The 24,284-nt window shown below is 41.0% G+C and overlaps 1 protein-coding gene and 1 long non-coding RNA gene across 7 annotated transcripts in view; one reads left to right on the top strand and one right to left on the bottom strand.

The window, feature by feature from the left end:
* KLHL29 (kelch like family member 29) overlaps positions 1 to 24,284 on the top strand; it is a 594,606-nt gene that overhangs the window by 89,344 nt on the left and 480,978 nt on the right. For 5 of the 6 annotated variants that reach the window (XM_053285144.1, XM_053285141.1, XM_053285142.1 and 2 more), the window contains exon 2: positions 9,839 to 9,944. The gene's annotated coding sequence lies outside the window, so the exon portion shown is untranslated. Of the gene's footprint in view, positions 1 to 9,838; positions 9,945 to 16,522; positions 16,787 to 24,284 lie in introns of those variants that run through there. The other variant, XM_053285145.1, reaches the window with a different exon arrangement.
* Positions 10,550 to 16,429, bottom strand: LOC128340215 (uncharacterized). Its single transcript, XR_008313523.1, has 3 exons — positions 16,335 to 16,429; positions 12,687 to 13,322; positions 10,550 to 11,061 (listed from the first exon to the last, which is right to left on the bottom strand). It is a non-coding gene; the product is annotated as an uncharacterized LOC128340215 (long non-coding RNA).

The following is a 24,284-nucleotide window of genomic DNA, read 5'->3' as shown; positions in this document are numbered from 1 at the left end:
CTCATCGTGATTTAAAATGTGTGCTCACTCGCTCAAATGAGGTAGAAGAGGCTACAGTAGAAATAAAGCAAGCCAAATTGCTTAAAAGACTGCTTTGGTGTCATTCAGGTTAATGTACATACATTGTGTCTTTATAGAGCCCATCCGAGGGTAACTGGCTGAATCTGTGCTTGATCAAGGGCTCTTGTGACCATGCTACTTCTGTGGCGTGAAACACTTAATCATAAAAATGACTTATTATGCCATTCACAAGTGGGTTAGTAATGACCACTAGACACCTTGCCTGTGACCTTGGGATGGAATTACAAATGCTATTGTGACCAAATCTGTTAACTGCTCTTTGCATCATTTTGCATCACACTGAACGTGCATGTACAAGTTCCCTAGGAAAATATAAATTCCCTAAAATTCAATACATGTGTCAGCAAGGAAGGATAATATTGGTGGTTCTGTCGTATTGATTGTCTACTTGGCTATGAGCTTACAACTTGAATGAGCATCTCTCATCCTTAACTTTTCCCCTGTAAGCTTTAACAATGGTAATAGGAATACTAGAATAAGGAATTGAAGTTAGGCCCTGGCCCTTAGGAAATGGTAGAATATACATCTAATACTTGAAAGCAAAATTTAGTCCTACCATTTTCCTGGTGGACATAATTTCCCAGTGTGAAAAGTACCAAGGCCAGAGTGTAGATTTCTTGGCGTTTTTACTCTTCCCCACAACTTGCCTTGCTTTTTGTTCTTTTGTTGAAAATTTCTAGCTCTGACAGAGGTTAATTTCAGCTATCAACTAATCAATTTTCTGTGTATTGTCAGTTTTACTGCTTTTGTTGAAAAGACTTGCAAGGTACTTCCCCACCTGAAACTGGGTGACTTTATTGAAGAACATAATTTTGGTGTTAAAGGTGCTGTGCATAATATGCTTGTCATCCAGGCATTCTTTCAAGAGAAGCACTGAGAGACTGTTTTGGCTACTAGCTGTGCTGCCTCTGAGTTCATAATCTTTGAGCTACAACTTGACAAGTTATGTAGCACCTACTCCTGAAGGGGAAAATGTTGGTACCAATGATCAGGCACATAGATTCCAGTAGTATAGTTATGTTTGTGTGTTTACCAGTATCATGCCACCAAGCAGTACCATTCATGATATTAGCCTATTGTGGCTCAACCTGTGGATCAACAGAGCCAGGATGGTGTTGTGGTTAGAGTGCTGGACTAGGACCGGGGAGACCTGAGTTCAAATCCCCATTCAGCCATGATACTAGCTGGGTGACTCTGGGCCAATCACTTCTCTCTCAGCCTAACCTACTTCACAGGGTTGCTGTGAGGAGAAACTTCTGCTCTGGGCTCCTTGGAGGAAGAGTGGGATATACAATGTAAATAATAAATGTCATGAGCACAAAGCAAGAACCAAGCGTGAATGTACAACAGACAACTCAAGCAGGTGAGGCCAGCTGCAAACTACAATCAAGCTGCAGATGTGTGAAGCATATTGTTGGGTAATTAAACATTTGGAAGACATTTTAGGAAACTATGGGTAACCAAAGCTGAGATTAAAATCACAGCCATGTCTCAGAGCTCAAAAGGCAGGCAGAACAGATCATTCAAAGTGACACAAAAGCCACAGATTACAATATGGATTGCATGTTAAAGGAATAAATTCTCTAGAAAGCATTAATCTACTGTGCTTTCTCTACCTCTTGCTCTGATTACATACACATACATTGGGTGCTGCTGCTCCATCCCAACTTGCTGCTGCTCCCACCTTCTCACCTCTGCCACACTGTGTTGGTAGCTGCAGTACTTCTCCTTCTCCTCCATTTTTCAGCTAGCAGCTGCAGGCTCAAGTGAGTGGAATGAGTCTCTGCTAGCATGGTCAGGACAATCCCTCTTCATCCACTGTCTTTCTTGTTCATAGTAAAGTTGTGCCATCGAGTTGGTGTCGACTCCCGGCGACTACAGAGCCCTGTGGTTTTCTTTCGTAGAATACAGGAGGGGTTTACCATTGCCTCCTCCCACACAGTATGAGATGTAAGGATGAGCCTGGACCAGTCCGGAGGCCATTTTGAAGGCCTCCGAACCAGTCCGGACATGAGGGCGGTCCGGCACTTGTGTGTGGGGGCTCTTTAAGGGCGGGGGAGGGTGTACTTATCCCCACCGCCGCATTTCCCCTGCTTCACAAAGCCTTTTGCGCGTGTGCATGTCACGTCTCCACAACGCGCACGTGACATGCGCACACGCAAAAGGCTTTGTGAAGCCTTTTGCCAACGACTGGGGGAAGGGGCGGCAGGGAGGTATCCTGCTGCCCCAAAAGCTTTACTAAACAAACGTGCCGGCAGGGGAAACGCAGTGGGGAGGGGGTAAGTACAGCCTCCCCCACCCTTAAAGAGCCCCCCACACAAGTGCCGGACCGTGGTTCCGTGCACATCCCTAATGAGATGATGCCTTTCAGTATCTTCCTATATGAATAATATTTATATGTGGTTCTTCTGCCAAAAGGCAGGCCAAGGTAGCTCACAATAAACCTTAAAACTTAATTAGTGAAACAAATTCCTTCAGTGGTTGTGTCTTTTAAGATTACTTGGCCACTGCATGCCGCCTTTTACAGTTCCTTTTGATTTCTCCTTGCCACTCTTCCATGCTTGGTGGCCATTTCATGATGAAGGAAAGTGGCAAGGCTGACTATATGCCACCATCGGGGGTGGCAAAAGTCAAGGATTCCCACCACACTCTTCCTCTTTTGCTTACTACCACATTGTTAATGACTTGGAGGATGAGATGACTTCTTATTTACATTTATATCCCACTCTTCCTCCAAGGAGCCCAGAGCAGAAGTTTCTCCTCACAGCAACCCTGTGAAGTAGGTTAGGCTGAGAGAGAAGTGACTGGCCAAGAGACACCCAGCTAGTTTCATGGCTGAATGGGGATTTGAACTCAGGTCTCCCCGGTCCTAGTGCAGCACTCTAACCACTACACCACGCTGGCTCCTTGCTTCCTTGCACAGTGAAAGGCAATATAGGATACAATGGATGGGCTGGTAGATATTTCTTTGGATTTTCTGGGGTTCTGTATGCATATTACATGCACATTGGGCCTACCCCCAATAAACATGTTAATGCAATACATACATCTGCCACATGAAATTAGATTAGGAAAAACACACATCAAAGAAACCCCAAAACAACTAGACAGGCAACACCCCCCCCCCGCTTTCTATCCCTTCTTGGGATGGGGAAGCCATAGAACCCAAAACTAGTAAGAGTTTGCCAGTCAGTTGGCAACCTGACGTTTCCTCCCCCTTCACTTACTCGTAGTGCAAATGGAATGGCATATACTGTTTGGGCATATTCGTATTGTTTGCAGGCCCAGAAATATACTATTTAACTTTCTAGTGATATGTTGGAATACTGTGCTGAGTGGTTTGTAATTGTGGTAAAACATGGAAATGAAATTGTGTAATATGTTAACAAAGAGTTGGGACTGACTTGCCCCTCCTCTCAGGAATGGATGGGTAAGGAAAGCAGAGCAGTGCTAAGAGTGTGCCAGGCAACGGCAAGAGGAATGAACAGGCTCATAATTTGCTGTTTAGCTGCTCAGGGCGGGGGAGGGGGGGAGGTGGCAAGGGTTGCTCCCGCCTAAATGCCCAAATCAAAGTCTTTATATCTTGAGAGTTCTTAAGATTAAAGAGACTTCTTCAATGTAGATTTTAAAAACAAACAAAAAAGACCCCATAGGAGATAGTGAAGCAACTAAATAAACTTTTCTAGCAAGTATTTGGAATATCTGCACTCTTATACTTTTGCAGTGCTCTTGGTTTATTTCAAAAATAACTTGCATCATGAATATTGACATGAACAACCTTATGCATTAAAAAGAAAAATTAGACTCAATTCAGTGAGCTGTGGAGGGCATCTTTTGAATGGAAAATTATGTAGTCATGTGCGCGCCATCTGTAATCTGAAGTAGTACCATACAACCCAAATATAGGTTTACCGCTTCAGAGAAAATTAGGCCTTGATTTGCAAAAATTAACAGGTAATAATAGCTTGGGATGATGGGGATTTAACTCAGTGGTAGATCATCTGTTTGGGAGGAGAGCTGGTTTTGTGGTAGCAAGCATGAATTGTCCCCTTTGCTAAGCAGGGTCCACCCTGGTTGCATTTGAATGGGAGACTACATGGTGAGCACTGTAAGATATTCCCCTTAGCGAATGGGGCCGCTCTGGGAAGGGCATCTGCATGCTTCCATGCAGAAGGTTCCATGTGCCCTCCCTGGCAGCATCTCCAAGATAGGGCTGAGACAGACTCCTGCCTGCAACCTTGGAGAAGCCACTGCCAGTCTGCGTAGACAATACTGAGCTAGATGGACTAGTGGTCTGACTCGGTATCTGGCAGCTTCCTATGTTCCTTTATATTTCTATGTTACATCACTGTCTAATTTCTGTATATTAAGCCTCTGTTTCAGGCATAGGACAAGTTCAGTTCTTTTCCTGGTCAGGTGACAACACTAATCTCATTCTATTTTAATTTGTATGGAAAATAGCTTGTTGAATCTTTGCCTTTTTGTACATGATACAAACTGTTGTGGTAATAGATCTGCATGGTTTGTATTTTTAAAAGCTGCTTTGTATGTGTCCCTCCCCCAGGTTTTAAACATATTTTTACTGAAAATCTTCAGTCCTTTTGTTTTCAAATGAATTCTGAGTTCCCCACACATATGCTTTTAAGACTCTTAGAAATATATAGTTTATAGTAATGTCAAAAGCATCTGAAAGCTCTGGCAGCATCTGAAAGCTCTGTGAGCCTCAACAACCAAATTTCCCAGTGTCTAATTTTAAATCTAAATATGTCACACAGACCTGTGTTTTACGCTTTGAATCTATCACAGAATCGGTTCTCACCCAGTGTTTGTTGAAAAGTTTTAAGGGAAAACAAGAGCAGTTAATTCCCCCCCCCTTCTAATTTCATAGCATTCATCTAAAGGTATTTGCCACTATACTTGTTGAGCAGATAATTCGGATATGTTGTACCTCAGGTCTATCATTGTGTGTCAGCATTGCCGGGCAGCTGCTGGGGGCTCATTGCTGATCCCAGAGACCATCTCTGTCCATAGCCAGGGTGGTTAGAGTCTCTTGGGCCATCTAGGTTGGGGCGGGGGGTGGCTCTGAACCCTAGAACTGACTATGTTAATGCTGGAGTGTGGAGAAAGTAATTTGCTGTTCCCTTCATGAGGGATGTACATATCAGGTGGTATAAAAATATAATAAATAAAAATATGATAAATGAAGGTAACAGTATCTGTTAGAATTAGTAATGTACTGTAGTATAAACAAAATCCATGAATGGTTTTCTAAAATGATCTAGAATAAGAGGTGATGGTTACTGCAAGTTGCTCTTTGAAACTCTGAAGTATCTAAGAAGGAATTCACATTCTTCATTTGGTAATATCACTCACCTGGCTAGAGTAAAGTTTGTGTCTGATGGGAGGAGAGGCAAGAACTGGATGGCAAATCCAATAGTTGTAAAATACAGCATTCTGTGAAAGTTTAATATTGACAACTCACAAACTGGTGAGTTTCATACCTAAGAAAATTAATTAAATTAATTTTGTTAAGGCTTCTGGCATGTGTGCGTTTATGCAATAAAGTCTGTTTACAATGGAAACATGGTATAATTTGCTGCTGTTCTTAAACTTAGAAGTGTGTGTATCGGTGGGTGGGTGCATGCATCAGCTGCTTATTTAAAGGAATTCTTGTGGTGTTTAGATTTATAATTCCCTAGTGTTTGGGGTTTTTTATTTAACAGGCCTATGTGAAATCCACATAAATACCTTGATATGTATTTGGATATATAATCTGTAAAAGAATTGAGGTTGAATTCAAAGAACTTTGGGGTAGAATAAGAATAGCCACCAGGAAAATAATGTGTGCATTGCTGTAATAGGTAGGTGCTGTAACAGTTTTATGCTTCCAGTTGTGCAAGAACATGTTTGGATGCTCTTGGACTTTTCTTGCTACATTGTAGAGAGAGGTGTAAAACAGTCCTCCCACAAGTGGAAGGTGTTAGCACTTTTTTCTTGTTAAAGTGCAGGTGTGGGGGGGGGGGGAGGGAGGGAAGACCCTTCCATGTGTTCAGCTTAAAGTGCACAGAGTTCCTGCGTATGTACATATTTGTGGGGCTTTTTCCACCCATTTGAAACTTCAGAAATGTAGGCTTTCAGATCATGCAGAAATTGTTCTGTGTGTGCAGGACATGTACACTGGCTAAGCTGAACACGTGAAGTTCAGGAGAGAGGAAGAAAGGGACCGACCGATCCTGGTATATCCCTAGCTGCTAAAGCTTGTATATCTTTCTCTGGAAGATGTATTTGGTTTGGAGAAACTTAAGAGGAAGGTGATTTATATTACTGCTTGGACAACTGTTTATTTAAACTGGTCGTTAGATGTACAGGGAAGGCATGCTTATGTGTGCAGTTTCTCACCTTGGGATGTGAAAGTGTGTTTTACACTTTTAAAAATGCCCCCCCCGGCAAAAAAAAGGCAGTAGAAAAATGAGAGCAAGGTGTGAGGTTCTTGTAAAGGACTGAGGGAGAATGAATGAATGAATGATGTTGCTCTAAGGTGGAAATGGTTGTCTTCATAGAGAGGGATGAAGGAAGTGTTATTTTGCCTACACATTAGTCTGTTTTAGACCCATGTTGGAGTTCAGTGTGAGGTTAAGAGGTTCAAAAAGTCAGCCCAGGAAAAATGTACAAATCTGTTGTCACTTTAGTAAAAGCTTAGCTTTGTTATTTAGTTACCATGATCTTTGAAACAGTCTGGCATCTCACTCGACTTGGTACAAGTAAATTGCTAGAGTGTTAAAAAAAATTATTAGAGGAGGGTTGTGTAATGGAGACAGCCAAGTGGGAAGGTGGTGGGTGGGAGAAAGAGAAGCCTTCCAGTTGGTGATGGTGGTGAAGGCTCCTCCCACTGCAAAAGGGGGCTAAATAAATTGTTTTGCTCAACTCCCCTTCCCCTTATGGGTGCAGACTATCTCCCAGACCATGTCAGTTACACATTGTCATCCCAGACCATGTCAGTTACACATTAAAGGCCTCCCTCTTCTTACATTTTTATTTGGTTTTTCTCTTATAATAAGCAAGTTAGTCCAAACATAAAATCATCTAAATTTGTTTCTGCCTTTTAAACGTGAAGGATGCTTGTCATAATTTTCAGCAAGTAAAATGCAGTTAGACAAACAGATGCCAATTCCACTCTCAAAAACATCACTTCTGCTATATCCAAAAAGTGCCATAGAGCTCCTAAAGGAAGAATAAAGGCAGCTTCTGTCTTTAATAGATGCCCTGTCTCCCTCACTATCCCCGTTCTCCACTTCACTGGCCCTGATGTTGCCCCTCTTCCCCCCTTATTGGCTTCACCCTCCCGGGTGTGCTGCTGCTTGCTTTTGCAGGTATGCAGGCAGTGTACATCCAGGAGCTTTGTCCATCAGCCTCTCCTCATTGCCGCTTTACTGTTGCAGCACCAGTTCATATGCTGTCTCCCCCTGCCAGCATCAAGTTTATCGCTTTTGTCTAAATGAAGGAGACAAAGTGGACAAGTTTGGTGCTGCAGGGGAGAGAGGTGATGCTGGTGCAGTAGTGATGAGAGGCCAAAGGGTGAAGCTGCCGCTGCTGGATGCACAATCCACTCTGTCTTGTTGGTGTGCAAGCAGTGGCAGCCCATACCAGAAGCTGAGGCTCGTAGTGAGGAGTTTGGGGTGTGTGTGTGGAAAGACTGGTGACGAGGGAGGTGAAGTTTGGGCTGGTGAGGATGCAGGGGGAATGCCAGGAGAGGGAGGCAGCAGCACAGATGACATGGGTTAGATGAGTGACACCAGCTACACTTGCTAACGTAATAATGTTTAAAATATCTATTTGAGACAACTGTTCTGGTGCTTACAAATGCATTCATGACCCAGAAAGCCTAGAAATAGTAAGTTAAGCCTTTTACCTGAACTTCTGTGTGATACAAGCAGTAAAGGTAGTAGTAACTTACCATTTTCACGCTCTTTGATGTGTGAATGAATTTGGAAGCACCTTCATTGCCTTAAATGGAAGATTTATGATGGCTGTTGTTGTTGTTAAATGATGTGTTTTGCACAAGTATTACCAAAACTCTCAAGGGAACAACCACTGTCTCTTAAAAAAAATAATGCTTGTTTCTGGGGCAGGTGTGTGTGTGTGTGTATGTGTGTTTTCACATAGAAAGCAAAGCTTTTATATACAAGGAGAGCATGAAAGTGGCATGTACATCTTGCAAGCTGCTTGGATGGGTAGTGCTTGCATATGTGCTGCTGCTTGAATGCTTACAATGGAAGTGTGAAAAGTACAGCCCTCAGTATGTATTCTTAAAAGTAGAATCCATTAGTACGTTATACTGCTGTCCCATATTTTCTCTGAGGAGTTTAGGGTCATGTACCATGTACCACTCCCCTCCCGCTCCCCTGCCCCCTCCCCCTAAGAGGTAGATTAGATTGAGAGAGAACAATTGGCTCAAGGTCACTCTGTGAGCGTCCTGTTGAGTGGGAATGCAGCACTCAACTTCTATACCCCTTTGGCTCTGAGTTTTGTTGTATATGTGTGTGCGCGTCTCTCTCTCACACACATACACGCACGCACCAAGTAGAAAAAGAGTAACTGAAATAACCCAAGTTCTTGGAACTCAACTGCAGTAGGTCATTTACCTTTGCAAGACTCTTCTCTCGTCTGCCTGTAAAATCTTTGCTACACAGGCCAAAATGCAATGTACTTAAAATATGAAATCAATATGTGGTGGTATATTCACTTTAAAAGAAAAAATTATATTGATTCTCTGAGGTAATGACAGCAGTTCATTTTGCAGAAATATGTGGCACCTCCTGTCATGAGGATTATTTTCACATTTATTACATCTGAGATAAGGGGCTTGGTTATAAAACTGGCATCTTGTTCATTTTAACTCTTTTCCTGGATACCAAAACTGTGTATATATTATAGAAATGTGGAATTTGAGATTATTTTTACTCCCTGGAGCCTGCTTCCCCAATAACAGAGGTTTCTTCCTATCATTGCTCTAGCTTCCTACGCATCACAATTTCTACTGCTCTTCTTTATTACCGTGCTTCATCTAATGTGTTGACATATCTCTTTTAAGGGCGGTATTGCAATTTAGAAAGCAACTCGGTTATGTGCTCAGGACCTGCCTATGCTTTCAGCAAATGTACTGAAAGACATTTGCTGCTGCTTCTTGGACTCTACTATTTTATAGTCTAGGAGTTGTATGTCTTTTTGGGGGGAAGCAATTGAAATTAACATGTCAGGGTAAGGCTGAACTCCTTCCCATATACATGCTAGTTTCCTGCATGCATTTTTTTAAAATGGAGGATTATTCAGATATGCACTTATCCACCTGTTGTAGACCTCCTGTATGATACAGTCCAGAAAAAGCATTATTACTTCCTTCCATTGAATAGACATGTGTAAGACTTGCTTCAGATAAAAAAAGTTATGGGGAAATGCCATCAATACTTATTTACCTTGGTATGTAGGTATGGTGGTAAGAGATAACCTGTGTTAGTTTTAGAGATAACTAAAGGAAGAGGCTTCCTTTTTTCATCCTGCATGGAAGATGGTATTCTTCCCACAAGAGACAGAAGTTCTTCATCCCAGTTATCAGAATACGAGACTGTTGCTGCCATGGAGTTATGTATGTTCCTGCCATCTTATCTTCTTGTTTTATAAATACTCCTCCTCCTCTCTTGCTATTTAGTTTTAAGTATTTAAGGAAATAAATTCCACTACTTCTTTTGTATCTTTCTAGGTGATCTGGTTTCACAGAGACCATCTGCTTAAATGTAAGGAGTTGGAGTTCTGCGGCTATTTTACTGCAAGTGATTGAATTAAATACAGATTCTGGAAATCATAAGGTGAGTTCTGGCACACTTAAAGTAATGTGGAATATTCAAAAGGTCTTCGTTAAGCATATTGTGAAATGGGGTGGGTTTTCTTAGGGTTAGTACACATTTCCTGGGGTGGCTTGCAGTGGTGTAGAAGTACAGGGGAATGCTCGCACCCCTCTGCTGCTGCCAATCTGGGTGCAGCATTTGGCCAATCAGATCACTTGCTGTGTAAACTGGAGCAGTTTAAAATGTTGTCATGTGGTGACCATTCAGGAACTCAGATCTTTTTTATGTTACTAATTTAGCAGACAAAACGTTTTTATAGTGAGCTGAAAGTTCTACTCATTGCTTCAGTAGCCATGTTTGTGATGCTGATATCAGCCATATTCTGAAGTGTTGATGTTGACTCCGCTTTCAGCCACGATTTTTATATTGGGGTGAGCTGCCGCACCTTGTGAGGACATTGGTAATGTGGCATGTTGCTTCTTTGACTGCAGGAAATCAAAGCTTCCTTTGTAATTCTAGGAGCATCATACTTTGTGCACAGCACTGTAGTTCTTTCTAGTAGTTGACACAGATGTTGCTTGACTGAGATAATAAGGGAAACAGCCAGTCTTATTCTGTGACTTTAAGAATGGTGGTTTGATGTGGCAGTTATGAGTCCTGAACATCCCTGTAAATGAACACAGGAACGTACCTTATACAGAGTCGGACCCTTGGTCCATCTAGCTTTGAACTGTTTATGTTGACAGCAGAGTCTGACAGAGGTCTTGCCCAGGTCAATTGAAGATGACAGGGAATGAGATCTGTGTCCACTATGACAGAACTGTGGCCCCTCCCCTTGAAATGATAAAATGTGCCTGCTTTGATATGTATTTGTGTTGATGACTACTCCTGAAATACCTTTCAAGTTGCAGATGATGGGGGAATTGCACTTTTTTGGTAAGCTTTTATTTTTCAGTTTTGTTCAAGTAATGTACAAATTCCAGTTTATGACCCCATAAGTCCTGTTTATGGTATAAAGCATATATACACTGCAGTACTGAAAAAGGGTAGTAGTTCCCATAAAACAAAGGACTGATGTAGAACAACCTTCTGCTCTTTTCCTCTGAACAGGCATGAGTTCCCTCTGCACTGTTACATACTGGAATGAGAACAAACAAGTATTAGTAGCTAAAGCTGTGATGCAGTTTTTCTAATAGCATATATTATTAGAGGCTTCTGCACCACACTGTTGAACTGGTGAGTTTATTAAAAGCATATTGCAGGAGAGTCTCAGTAGTGGATCATTTTCATCGGGGCATTATAGTTTAGCTAGCAAAAGGCACTTGGAAATAAAAATGTTACAAGAAGGCCTCCAACTTTGACATCCTGCTTCTAAATTTCCACTCCGGTTTTCTTAGGTGGTTCAAATGACTTTGATTTTTATTAGCCTGCTTTCCTTAAGGAAAGTAAGCTTATGAGATCACCCGGCATTCTGTCCGAATGCCCCCCTATCAAATTTATAATGCCTGGACCAACATGAACCAAATTGGTTACAGTTATAGGGGAACCTCAACTGTGTAGTTTTTGATGATATTATCCACCCCGGTTCAAGATGGTGAATGTGTAAACATTTGATGTGCAAGTGGGCTAACTTGTGGACCGTCTAACCAATCAGAACCAAACTTGGTACAGTTGTAGTAAGTGATATATAGGGACACTTCAGTGGCATAGTTTGTAATGATGTCATCCACCCTGATTCATGATGGTGGACGCATGAACATTTGAGGGGCAAGTGGGCTAACTTGTGAAGCTCCTAACCAATTTGAACCAAATTTGCTAAAGTGTAGGAATACATAGGTATAGTTCAATGGCATAGTTTCTGATCATGTCATCCACCCCAATTCAAGTTGGTGGACATGTGAACATTTAAGGCTGAAGTGGGCTAACTTGTGAGGATGGTAATTATCAGTTAAGATTATAGGGAAAGGAAAGTAGGCAGATTAGTTCTTACCAATTTGCTGTTTTAGAGTCTCTAATACTGTGCAACAAAATTAGATGTTTTTATCTAAATTACTTATTAAAATATAAATTGCTTCTTAATAACAATCAAAGGTGAGATACAGTAAGGTTGCTAGGATGTCTTGATCTTGTACAGTCAAGCTTTAAGACTAGAAACAAATCTAACGGTATTTGTTAGGAATGCACCATTATTTACAACTGTAATTTAAGACACAAAGAATAATGATGAGTGGAACAATCTTTCAAGAACTTAATGTTGCTATTATTTCTAGGTTTATGTGTTTTTAAAAAAAAACTTCAAAAAGATACTTCTTCCCTTTCTGTAACAGCCATTATGCTAATAATTTTTCTTTAAATCATTTGTTTAAAGAAAAGAATTTATTTTCAAAGCCCCAAAGAGATTTAACAGAATAACTTTGTTAAATTTTGTTTTTAAGGCACAATTTCCATATGCCTTCCAGTTCACCTGTGTTTCCAGTCTAAAAGGCTCATTTGCACAGCTATTTTGCTATCTCTTTTCTGTTGCCTTAAAAAAAACAAAAAAAACTGCCTTTCTAAAAAGAGTGAACTCTTCATTTTTAATTATGGGTAAAATTAAAAGAAAAAGACTAGTGTACTGAAGCCCTGTTGAACCCAATGAAATTTGAAATGTTTAATTGTGCACTTAAGTATATCTGTCTTTTACTGCATTGTATTGCAGTTGTAGGACGGGTGGGGATGTCTGGCACTACCTGTCTGTAAATAATCCTTCTGCTGCTTCATTACCTGTACTATAATAGCCACTTGCCATTTTTTCAGTTTTAGTGATCTTCGCAGCGTTTCTGCAGCTGTTCCACTTAAGCTGAAATCCTAAATGCAAAATTAGGAAGGACTGAATACTCAGTCAGACTTACTCTTCAGTAAACATGCATAGAATTGCCCTGCACATCAATGGGAGGGCTGCCTTGCTTGTAATACAAAAGGTATTTGTAGAGTTAGAACACAGCAGTTATTGTCCAGTTGGCACACTGAAGTTCTTCACAGTAACACTTTCCCCTTCAACAGGTCATGGCTGCAGTAGTGCTGGGGGAAGAGAAGAATATTTTGAGTCCTGCCTTGTTGGTCAAGACTTCTTGTCCTCATCCATTCTCAGGGAGGGATGAAGAATACTTGGTTTCCATTGTGCTCTGGATGGTATCAAATGGGATTCCAGCTGCTCTCCTCATTTCCCATTTGATAGGGCTGTGTGAGGGGGTTGGCATCCAAGGCAGGATGGTTGCTGGCTATGTGTGCTATTTTCACATTCACCTTACGAAGGATGATCTTCATGTACGTACTTCTCTCCTCCCTCACACAGCCTGGGTCATGTGTGATCCAGGCATTTGATGCTAGGCCCACATGCTTGACTCACGCAATCCTCACCTAAAGCAGGGGAGGTGAAAGAAAGTGAGAGTAGAGCCTGGTAGAGTGCTTCTGGATCACTCAGTGTGGTATACAAGGGAGGCCCCCACTCACCGCACCATGATACACAGTCTATCCTTTGCCATGTCGGTGTGCAAATAATCCAGTAGACTGTTGTTTCCTTTCTCATTTAATGAGTCTAGCTGTCAATGTGAACAGTTAAGCATTTAAAACTGCTTCAAAAAGACAGATCATACTTTCATAAAATACAGTATCTCATTTTAATGTGTTTGAGTCCCTTGCACCCTTGCAGTCTGAAACTCCCAATGATAAATGATTTCAATTAGAGCTAATATGTTTTAAGAAAACGGTATTGATCAGTGTGCGCTTTTTACTGGAACACTTTTCCCTCCTCCTCCACAACTGGAGCTCAAGAGATTATCTCATGTCACTAGAAAATAAATTATGTTAATAGAGCATTGTTTTAAAGGTCAGAGTGTCTGTGTGTGTGTTCTATCAACAGTGATATTTCTCCAAAACTATCAGAATCACTATTGGAGACAACACAAATTTGAATTTTTAAGTTAATAATAAACATGAATTACTTCTTAGGTAGCAGTGAGAATTATGCCTTTAGCTAGAAAGGGATCAGACATGAGATTTACTCTGTTCCTATTACTAAATAGCCTATTACTCCCATGAGCTATTTCAGAAACTTTTTTTGTTTTGGGATTAGAACTGATTTATATGTATTTATTGCTAGACACCAAACATTGTTGCTGAGCTATTAATGGAATTTATGTGGGAACAGTATTTTGACTTAGACTGCTCTCTACCCATACTTGTGAACATTGCAGTATATTTTAAGGATATGTTTAAAAAGGAACAAAATATAATTTTCTTCAGATAATGCAGTTTTAGTGAATGTATGAAGCTGCTTTATACAGAGTAGCCATCTAGTCCAGTACTTTATCTGGACTAACTGGCAATGGCTATTCCAGGTCTCAAGCAGAAATCCTTCCCAGAGCTGCTATATGAGAACATATAAGAAACAAACAATGCAGAAATGCCAGGTTTTGAACCTGGTACTATCTGCATGCAAAGAGTACATCCTCTTTTACTGAGCTACATCCTCTCTCAATATATATTTAAAAATACCATGCATCTTGCTCTTATATGGGGCTTCCCATACAAGTTAGGTCTGTACTCTTCTAGTTTCAGCAACACTATTCCATACTATTAAAAAAGCCCTGCTGGATCAGACCAAAGGCCTGTCTCGTCCAATATCCTGTTTTCCACAGTGGCTGGTCAGATGCCTCTGGGAAAATTACAAGCAGGAGATGAAGATATACACACCCTCTGTTGTTTCCCTGCAAATAGTATTCAGAGGTATACTGTCTCTCAACTTAGAGGAACAATGTAGCATAGGCTTGTCCTCCATTAATTGTCATCCCTGCTAACTTGGCAGAGAGGCACCTTTTTAACATGGTGATTCTCTTTATTTAGCATGGGGAGAGTAACTGGCCCTATCCAGCCCCAGCACAGTACCTCCAGTGACTGTGCTGGTGTCTATCTTATGTTTCTTTTAGATTGTGAGCCCTTTGGGGACAGGGATCCATCTTATTTATTTATTTGTTATTTCTCTGTGTAAACCGCCTTGAGCCATTTTTGGAATGGCAGTATAGAAATCGAATAAATAATAATAATTTGTCTAATATACCTTACAAGCCATCTAAGCTGCTGCCCCTCACCATATCTTGTGGCAGTGAATTTCATAGATTTAATCATGCAGCGGGAAGAAGTATGTTGTTTGTTTTATCTTAAATTTCCTGCCATTTGGTTTCATTGGTTGACCCTTTTTCTAGTACTGTGAGAGGGGGAGGAAAAATTTCTGTATCCACTTCCCCCACATCATATTTAATATTATACGCCTCCATCATGCTTCCCCTTAGTTGTCTATTTTACTAAACCAAAAAGCTGCCAGTCAGTTTGAATGCTGTGTTCTGCATCTTTTCCAATTCTGCCATATGCAGTGACCAGAATACTGTACACAGTTTTCCAAATGTGGCCCTATCACTCATGGAAATCTCATTGTGAGTATGCAGCAGCAAGCGCCCAGAATATGGTATCAGCAGTATTAAAAAAAATGTATACCAAAGGAGCTTATTACATATCAGGGGCGTAGCAAGGTTGGAATGGGCCCAGAGACGAGATTTTAAAATGGCCCCCCCCACTCAAAGTCCAGGGCCTCCGCACACCCCAGGTCCCCAAGGATTTAAGTCTGATATTTCAAAATAAGTATGCTGCCTGGAAATACATTTCACTGAATACACTCACGCCACAATATATAGTGATATACATTGAGTACTATACAACTGTGCTACTTTTAATGCCTAGAACACACTAGAAAGACAAATTATTAAAATGGCCCCCTCGCTGCAGATTAGCAAAGGAGACTTTCAACCATGCAGTGTGAGCCTATGTTTGTTTTCTCAGAATTCTGAACAAATTCAGTCAAGTTTGATTCCAGGAGGTTTTTCACACGAGGGTTTTAAAGCCCTTTAACACACATCTCCTCTGGAATGGAGGTGCTGCATTCACATGTTGGCCAGATTTACCCTGAAGTCCCTGCAAGTTATTGGGGAGCAGTTCACACACAAGAAAAATAAAATAAAAGCACCACACATGCTTCACAGTTCTCACTCAGACCTTCTGGGTTGCAAAACAACTTGAACATAAGTGTATTTATAAATGAATGAATGAATGAATGAATGAATAAAATAAATATAATACTGTTTGTTCCAATAGTTTTTGTAATTTTCTGCCATGAAACAAGCCACTTATAGGACTTTTTAGATAGTTTTTTTTTAAAGCCAGCAAATTTTCCAAGCTGTTTTAAAATAAATATTCAGAGACTTCTCAGTCCCTCCCCCCCATATCAAAGCCCTATGGCAAGCAGATCCCTATATATCCGGGTGGGGTGGGGGTGGGAAAGGTGAGTTCACACTCCACAAAAAGGAGTTCACACTCTACCTGGCAGCAAGGGGTCTTCTGCTGCAGAGAACAGTGGTGGCCACTCTGGCTGCCTCCTCCTTCCTGGCTTGCTTGGGCCCTACTCGAGTTCAGGCTTCACTGCGGCCTACACGGAGGCCTCCGTGGAAGCCCCGCCCACCCGCCAATCAGCTGAGAGGCGGGAGAAAAGGAGCTCTTGGCAGCTTGTCCGCTGCTTCGATTGCGGGCCAGGAGAACAAGCAGGAGAGACGGCGAACAGGGCAAGTGGCTGAGAGGCTATGGGGCTGGGCAGGGGGCAATGGGGAGTCACATGAGGTGCCTCTGGGGGGCCCCTCCAGGCAGTGGGGCCCCCAGACAACTGTCTCCCCTTGCCCGATCGTTGTTACGCGTGTGTTACATACCTGCTGCGCTCAGGGTCTTCCAGGCCAAAATCCTGGCACAGATGCTATATGGAATTCAGATATTTCTAACAGGTAATTTACAACCCCTTGAAGCTGTCCAGATGAGATTCTTGTGGGCCATTTTCCAGCTTCCGCAATGCATTCCAAACTTGGCCTTATGCTTGGAAGTGGGAATAATTACGATTGTGGCTCAGACATGGATCCATACGGTTAATTATTGGCTTAAACTCCATACTTCCGCTTTAGGCCTTGTTCCATTAGTTTTAGGGGATGAATTCCATCATCTTGGAAAAAGGAAGTCCAGACTATTTTGGGTAATTGTGGTTTCTCAGACCAGTTTTTGCGATCTTTGCATCCGATGTAGCCAAAAATATTCTCAAGCAGAGTGTTTTGGACATAGAGAAGCAAAGGGATCTAAGTTTGGTCTACACTAAAAATAGCTGTGATGGTTTTTTAAATTTTCCTTGTCCTGCAGCATGTCTTGCGCGCTTGCCAGCCCTAAGCCTGAAGAAAGCTTTTTCGCAAGCTCAGTTCAGTGTTTTGCCCTCTGCAGTTTTAGAGGGAGATACAAGAGAGTCCCTCTGAGGAATCGTTTGTGCCCATGTGGCACAGGTGAGGTTGAGACAATTTCTCATGTTTTGCTTTATTGTCTTTTTAATAAAGTTATTAGCTCTACCTGGATTGAGCCTTATTTTTAAAAGTGCCCGGGTCATTCAGACAACTTTTATGTGGCTTATTTTTTAATGGACCATCATGTGGAGATTACTGGTAGAATGGTAAGATTTTGTGCAGTGGCTTGCAAAATAAGATGTGAACAGATTAGCTTGAATTTTCTTGTTTAACACAATACTGTATTGTTTTAACAACTTTATTCTGTATTTAACTGTTTGTGTGCTGTGTTTTGGTCATGGGTCATAAATAAACTATCTATCTAATACGGCTCTGTCTTCTATAGGGTATTATAATATTAAATATTTTATATTTGGTCCCTTTCCTAATGACCCTACCTTGGTATTTTCCTTTTTCAGAACTGGGTTGATGTGTTAATTGAGCTGTCAACCTTGATCCCAAGATCTTTCATAGTTAGTCAGTGACAGCCGAAATGCCATCAGTGTATATGTTAAGTTGGAATTGTTTTGCCCCAATGTGCATCACTTAATACTCCTAGACCATTCTCAGGGCCCTAATTATTGCAGTTTGCATCAACTCATGAACTCGCCTTTCCTTGGATCACAACTTGCATGAAATGAACTTTTTAGGCTTGCTTACTGTAGCTCTTGGGACCCAGCCACTAGACTCCTAGTTTCCAAGCTCAACCCATAGGTATGTAAATTAGGGAGCTGCACAATGATTTCAGCTCATGATCAGTTTCTGTTCTCTAGACAAGACAGGACCTAGATTCAGACTTAGTGCTAACCCTGCTAGCACAAGCTCTGGCTCACATACTCCCATTTCCCTTCATGCACTAGTGTGTATGTGCGCGCGCATGTGCAAATTTAGCTTGCTCACAATCTGATTAGAGCAAAGCAGTGACTTGATGGGTTTGGGCAGAATAAGAAATTGTAATATGCTTTAAATGAGGCATAGAAACAGCAGATTTCCTCCCCTCACACATGAAAGTATATGAGAGAACGCAAGGCTCATATTTAGTAATGTGAAGCCATGGTTTAACATTACACCAAAATATCTTGGCCCTGGAGAAAGCAGAGTGACTAGCCCTTGTGGTCCAGAAAGCAGCTCTTGATTTTACAGGAGCTATAGTAAAGTGTCAACTCAATTTTGGTCAGTGGAGTTTTGATAGTTAAATTACAATGGGAGAAAACTTTGTTTTAAAATTGCATATTTGAATGTTACTGATTGTGTGTGGATTGGTTTCAGGTGAGTCTGGAAATTCAAGAACATTTATAGCTGGCCCAAAGTGCTTAGTGCCTTCTCTCAGCACGTTGACCTGACTCCGTGAATAAAGAGGGGTTTGCTTTCCTTAGGGGATAGGATTGCTCTGAGTGTTTAAGTAATTAAAGTAAATTGGGGTGGATGAAACATTACTGCAGACTTTAAATATCAAGCCCTCAAAACTAGTCTGGGTTCAGAAAGGAAGATGAGACCCTGTACCCATTAGCCAGGCCAGCAGGTTCTCTCTTCATTTCTCCCCACGGTCCGACAGTTGCTCTAGAAGAATGGTGATGGACTGTCTTCTCTGTATTTCAAGAATCCAGGGACTGCTATTGAAATCTGAGAAGCTTAACCTTTATAGAGGTTAAACATAACAAATGACTATGGTACTTGTGTACATTTTTCGAGACAAAATGAATGGGTTCTTTGCTTTTAAGTGATGGCCCAATTATTGTATTCTAATCAAACTGTCAAAAATCTCTCTCTCTTGGACAGTCGGACAGCCTAATCTAAGGGCCAAGAAACTGAGTTTCATATAGTTTGTTAAAGAAGTCCACTGAAATGATCAGGGGAATGTTAAAGCCTCACACTAATCAGAGATCAGTTGTATTTAGAAATCAAAGGCCTCAACATTTAACCATTTGTGTCCTGGAAGAGACCCATTATTTCCCCTCTGTGTTACCTGACAACTTGTTCATGCTACCAATGTACTCTTTCCCCCCTAGATTTGGTCCTTGTCCAAAGGAATTATGGCTCACTTTCTGCTCAATGCAATATGCACTGTAGGAGTCCCTCCTCCGCTGCTGCGTGCGTATAAGCAGCGTTGATGGAATGGGTGTCCTGTTGTGCAACTGTATTTTGCTGTACACTAGAGCGGAGCTGCCCTGGGGTGCAACTACACTATTTACACATGCAGCAACATAGGCAGAGCTCCTACCACCTGCACTGCATTGTGCAGAATATGAGTCTCTTTCTATAAACATTGATCTATTATAAGCACACGGGCAATAAATGCTAATTTACTTTCTCACTTCTGCTATGTTGAAGCACAAGCTGAATCTTGTGTGTCCTTTCTGGAACAAGAGGACAGGTTGGTTTGTAGTGTTCCACTCAGGAAAAAAATGTATTGCAGGAAGTCTTTGTCACAAACGGAAGCAGCACCTTTTGACAATTTTGAAGGTTTTGCTATCCCTTTTTTTAAAGTGTATAAAGCTTGCACAAGTACATCTGCTTGCAAGTATGCTCATACTCATCAGCATACAATATAAAAATTAGAATCTTTTCTTGTGCAGAAGCCATTCTGCAGGATTAATCTGTCGTTTACCAATGGGAGATGCCTGGTGATGTGTTCTTTTGACAAGAAGTTTTAAGATTGGAGCAGTTCTGACATATGATGATGCATCTCGAAAGCATCCCTACAAACACAGCTGCTCCAGTGTTTCCTGTAAACCTTTTGTGACCAGCTCTTCTTCAGAGGTGTGTTTTAAAATGCTGCTTGTATCAGCTGAATTGGGCTTGCACTATGAATGAACTTTGGTGCACAGACGTGACAGTGAAGACATGAATTATTAAAACGTAAATTGTTTTCAGTCAGTGTTGCTGTTTTCATGTACTTTGTGAAGAGGGAAGAGTTCAAGGCTACCGGGAGGATAGCATTCATAATGGGGTGTTTTGATTGTCATCAAGGAAACTTTTAACTTGGCAGTTTTTAAATTGTCAAGGAAAAAAGACTGATTTAAGAAATTTTCTGTTTATTATGTAGTTATCTTCTGAATAAGTGTGTTTCCACATTTGTCCTCTTTTACACAATGGAGGAGTTTCTTCAAAATATTCCTAAATAGGTTTGGTCTTCCCCACCCCCACCCCGCAACCTGCAGTCACGAAATGCTATTGTAGATATGCTGTTGGAATCCATACTATAAATTGTTCCTTTCTAGCATTCCTTTCTTGTAGTCTGCCCCTTCTCCTTTGTCATATAATTGCCCTGCTACTTTTCTACTCCACCAAAAAGCAGTTCAGTGTTTTTCATGAAATGGAATGTCATTCCCATGTGTTTTGGTAGGCATTCACACACATTTTATGGATTAACTCTGAACCATTTGCAGTAATTATTAGGCATAAGATAGGAGCAAAAAAATTAACCAAATGGATCAGTGGATAATGCCTGATTTGCTGGTTCCTGGCCCCCAGTAGCACACCGAACCATTGTTCTATATGATCAGTATGAGGATGTTTTCTCTGTCCTTTTGTTCATAACAAAGAAAAGCAGCCTTTCTTAAGAGGATAATAAATTCATGTTTAATTTAAGAGATTAAATAACATCCACTTTAGGAAGAAATCCTATTTAAATAAAACAAATCTGACTTATTTGGTTTTAAATTTTTGATTTTTATTAACCTTGGTTCATAATGAATCCTGAACATCTTGCTCATATTTGTTCTGAAGCCAAGACCACACTTTGCCTTGTGAGTGGAATTGCCTCTTGTTCCAGGGCAGGAGGGGGAAGGGGGAGTTGTGTGTGTTAAATTATCTTAGTAGCTACCTGAAAGAGAACTGTGATAAAAGGAAAGTCATTGGCTGTAAGAACAGCACTGAGTTTCTGCATGCTGTTATGATGAATTATGTTGAATACTGTGTACAACTGTTCCTGAAATCACGCATGCAAAAGTATTTTAATCCTTTTGCTAAAGCCCTTTAGCCCCCACCCCCTTCCCACACACACTGTATAAATGTGAGGCAGATTTCCCTCCTCTCTTTGGCAGCATTATTGTGTATGTGGGAGGATCTTAGCAAGATTAGAATCTTCGACTGCCTAGTCATAAGCCTACTCAGAACTGCTTTTTACATCCTGGCAAAGAAAACATCTTCACAAGCTAGATTTGAATACTGGAATTGCCTCTAATATCCAACAAAAATGAATGATTGGCTATATATTTAATGTATCAGTGTAGAATTGGCAAAGCGCATGTAGCCTGTGATAGGATGTTTATGCACGTAACCCACTAGTAGAATCCCTATCTTGTTCTAATACAGAATCAACATGTTAAGCGGCTAAAATAATGCTACTGTAAAATAGTTGCTGTTCTCATGGCTTTGGTTTGATTTGTTTGTAACTATGCAGTCTTTCGGTTTACAGATCATTGCAGCCTATGAGGCCCTTCCTCCTTAGGCAAATAGCAGCTGTTGAGGGGTGCAGATTAAGAATAGGGAATGGGTTAACCCCACTGCCCCCATGCTGTGGGTCTGATCCACATCAGCACCCTATGCAGCTGCTATTTAGAAGAACAGCCCTGCTGGATCAGGCCCAAAGGCCCATTTAGTCCAGCATCCTGTTTCACACAGTGGCCCACCAGCTGTTGTTGGAAGCCTACAGGCGGGAGTTGAGGGCATGCCCTCTTTCCTGCTGTTACTCCCCAGCAACTAGTACTCAGAGGCATCCTGCCTTTAAGGCTGGAGGTGGCCTATAACCCTCAAACTAGTAGCCGTTGACAGACCTCTCTTCCATGACATTATCCAAACCCCTCTTAAAGCCATCCAGGTTGTTGGCTGTCACCACATCTTGTGGCAGAGAATTCTGATTATGCAGTGTGTGAAAAAGTACTTCTGTTTCTTAAATTTCCTGGCAATCAATTTCATGGGATGACCACTGGTTCTAGTGTTATGTGAGACGGAGAAAAATTTCTCTCAACTTGACACTTGCCAACATTGAACTGCATCTGCCATTTTGTCACCCACTCACCCAGTTTGGAGAGATCTTTTTGGAGCTCCTCACAAATCTGTTCTGAATTTCGTTCCTCTCTCTCTTTTTACCCCTGCTATTTACTGCAGTATCATTTACTATTGAGCTGTAGGAAATACTATTATGGCTTTTAGTCTTTCTGTCTACTCTGTCAGACAAAGCAAGATTCCCTCCCACACACACATGCGTTCAGTTTGTACAAGATTCTCCAAACCTGTTGTGAACAGATATTTTCCTTTTCCTTTTGGGGTTTTTATTAAATTGTACTTTTTGCTCATATCTTTCCATATCGGCTCAATGCCCCCCCCCCCCCCGCCATTTCTTACAATAAGTAAGAGTAACTCAGATGTGTTTATATGGCTGCCTTCCAAATAAGGAGTTTGTGAAGGCGTAATTTCATCTGAGCATTTGGGAAGGTTGTTCTTTCAAAAATATGATCCAGTTTTTAAAAACTCTTTATTACATGAAAGAAGGTCTTGTATGACTGGGTATAGGCACATCTGTTCATTCTTCAAGTTATTTCACACCTAGCAATCCATGTGAAGTCTACCTATTGCTTCCTTCCTTCTCCCTCCAAATGTTGAAAACATGACAGAAAATATGCGAGATCATTTACTACATTGTCCTTGACAGCTTTTATTTATCCTGCTGTAAAGGGATGCATTTTAGTTCATCTGTTTGATGCATAATTACTGGTGGAATGGGGATTGTGATCCATGATTCTGGAGCCTGGATAAACACGAAATACAGCAATGTGAGCCATGGTTATAGAGTCTTGGGATTAAAACCCCATTTTTATAGGTGCTTGCACTAGAATGTGTCTGATGGCAATATAAGTTGTATGATGCCAATACTAACATCATGATATCTGATTGAGCACTTGTGTTAATCTTGTTAATGTGTTAATCTTTTGTACCTCTAGAAACAGAACACATTTTTAAAAACTCTGAAGCCTCAGGTTTTCACCTAATGTTTCCAGGAGCTGACTTCTTTCAGAACTTGATAGAGAAACTAGAAAACCTAGCGAGCCCTGCTTCTATTTTTTTTTTAGCTATTCAGGGGCTATTATATATTATATTTATATTATATATTATATTTATATATTATATTTATGAGGCATTTTGATAATCAGTGTGGTCCAGCAGGGAATTTACCTGGGAATTTTGGGATCAAATCCCAGATCTTTTCTTAGGGCAAGTCTCTTAATTCTGGTTTCCCATCTGTCTAGCAGTAATATTTCTTGAGTGGTAAGATGCCAGGACCACCTTAAGAGGCACAGCGGGGAAATGCTTGATTAACAAGCAGAAGGTTGCAGGTTCAAATCCCCGCTGGTACTATATCGAGCAGCAGCGATATAGGAAGATGCTGAAAGGCATCATCTCAGACTGCGTAGGAAGAGGCAATGGTAAACCCCTCCTGTATTCTCCCAAAGAAAACCACAGGGCTCTGTGGGCACCAGGTGTCGAAACTGACTGGATGGCACACATTAGCTTTAAGATGCCAGTATCTGCCCTAAGCCTTAGGTAGCAGGCTGTAAATGCAAATGGATTTGTCTACATTTAACTAAACAACCTATACAGTTGTCAGGGGAAGGATGGTGCGTAATGCTGCTGTTCAGCTGAATAGTGACTCATAGTGTTGAGAACCATCTAAAATACGGCAAACTTCCCAGGCAGGAATTGATATAAATAACTTGTAGCAAAAATTAGTCTTAAAGCTTCCTTCCAAAATTCTCTTCAACCCAAATATTGTGTGGAAAGCTGTATGCACCATCTGCTTAAAGGGTATAACAACTTTTCCCACTAATCATTCAAATAAAGTTGAGAGTATCTAATCTCTGCTTTTAAAGGCTTTGGCTTTAATTAAGAAAATTACTGGATTGGTAACTTTGAAAAAAATAGTTGTGTCACATTACTACAGCTTATTAATATGTAATAA

Source organism: Hemicordylus capensis, chromosome 1 (assembly GCF_027244095.1).
Source record: "Hemicordylus capensis ecotype Gifberg chromosome 1, rHemCap1.1.pri, whole genome shotgun sequence".
In the NCBI taxonomy this organism is placed as follows: domain Eukaryota; kingdom Metazoa; phylum Chordata; class Lepidosauria; order Squamata; family Cordylidae; genus Hemicordylus; species Hemicordylus capensis.
This window is presented reverse-complemented; position numbering and strand designations above follow the sequence as displayed.